We start from the raw sequence: 2210 nt of genomic DNA on the forward strand, positions 1-2210 counted from the left end.
AATGTATTTAAATGTTATATAATTTTTATTTTAATTGAGTCATTAGTTATTTGCCTTATGTCTTTTCTAATTTTAATAGATAATTTTAAAGTTAAAAATAACTTTTTGAAAACATAACAATATAATTGATTTTTATATTTAAATTTATAATTTTTGACAAAAATATATGCAAATATGTATTTCAAATATATTCAAATGTAGAATACTTCCAGTCTATTAAATTTTATTTTTGATCCTTTTGATCATTATTGTGAATACATTCCAAATTGTACAAAACATATTGATTACAATACAATAAACAACATTGCTAAAGTGAAGGCAAGAAAATTAAATTCATGAAATTATCATATAATAGTTTATAAACTATGTATGCTTTTATTCTATTACTCATCTAAACATCACCAGTCTTTCAACCAGAACACTGAGACATGTGAAATAATACTTACATTAGATTCAATTATCTGATATTTTGCCCACCTGCAATCACATAAACCCTCCAGCTTTACATATATGCAATTTAATTTCTTTGTTGTAAGGACATATTTGGAGGATATAACATGATATAACACACATTCTTTTTAGCTTGTTAGCTGGTCATTTAGACATGAAGTCTGTGATTTCCACTTATTCTCTTATCCTAAGCCCAACAAATGTTAGGGGTGGGTCTGCCTGAAAGGCAATATGTCAGCTATGCTTAGGTCTGCGTGCAATGAAAGATGCTTAATATGTTAGAGAAACAGTAAGAAAGGTAGTGTGACTAAAGCTTAGATAGCTGAGGAAAAGAGAAGAGACCAAATGTGACGCTAGTACAGTAATCTGGATAAGACATGGCGGTGGCTGACACTAGATTGGTAAGAATGTTAAGTGGAAGAAGATGGAATTAGGATGTATTCTGGAAGTACTGTTGACAAGATTGCTGAAAGATTCCATATGAGATATGAAGCAAAGAATCAGGATGATTCTTAAGATCTGTTTCTTGAACAAATGGGAGACTGACTAGAGTAATACATCCATTTACTGATATACAATTGTTACTCTGAAGATTGTATTACTATAAATATGTTTAAGGGTAGATGATCAGCAATGTGAAATTGATAACAATAGCAAAAACAATGATGCCTAATATCTGACTATACCTCTGAACTTAAAAAGGATTCGCTTAATTGTCTCATTTGATACCCATCAAAATCCTGAGGTTATTTTCCAAATATTACAGATAAAATCATTGAAAAGATAAATTGCTTAAGTTCACTAACCAAGATTCCAAACTAGACGCTAAGGATGAAGAAGTAGGGGGAAAAAAACAAACCTGCATTAGAATTCTATCTCAGAATTTCCTAGTTATGCAACTTTGAGCAAGTTATTAAACCTGAGCATAAGACTTCTGACTGTTAATACTTCCTTACCACAACCTTCATTCCAATGTATAAGGAGTTGACTATCTGGTCCCCTTTTCAGTTCTGAATTTCTGTTGTTTGGGTGCTTTAACCCTGGATCAAAAGATAACAACAATCATCTATAGAAATTGTAGAAATTGACTTTCTTCCTTAAGTATGGTGAGGGAGTTTCTGCATTCATCTTGACTTTGGCAGCGTAAACATTCTATTACTCATTCTTCACTTTCTCTACAAAATCAGATCACAGGCTTCTATAAGTAGCCTTTAAAAACATTTTTCCCATTAGTTATAAAAATCTCATGAAATCAGCAATGCCATCTTGAATTTAAAAAAAAAAAATGTAAGCCCAAGTCTTTTGTTTTTATCTCTAACACTCATGCTCTTTTATGAACCACATACCTTGCTCTCTAGCCATGTGCACACTGTAGCTACAACCTCTTAATTTAGCAAGAAGTCTTCACCCCCAAACCAGTTCAGACCTCTTACATCCTCCTATTTTCTCGAAAGACAAGACTAAAAGATTTATTTAAATCGCCCTTGACAGCTTCTTCTCTTTCAGTGCCCAAATGCATTTCCATTTCCATTATCAAGTGGAAATTTTGATTTTACATCCTAAATGTATCTTAAGTCTTTACACTTCTCTCCACCTGTAACACCAACATGCTGATACAAGCTATCATTATTTCTCTTGGCAACATTTCACTGACATTTACTCATGTCTTTCTAGTATATTGTCCACATTGCAGCTAGAATAATCTTTTCCGCATGCAAATCTGTTCATGCGTAAAATATTTCAATGGTTTCCCATTGTTT

This window comes from Pteropus alecto, unplaced genomic scaffold (genome assembly GCF_000325575.1).
Source record: "Pteropus alecto unplaced genomic scaffold, ASM32557v1 scaffold164, whole genome shotgun sequence".
Classification (NCBI taxonomy): domain Eukaryota; kingdom Metazoa; phylum Chordata; class Mammalia; order Chiroptera; family Pteropodidae; genus Pteropus; species Pteropus alecto.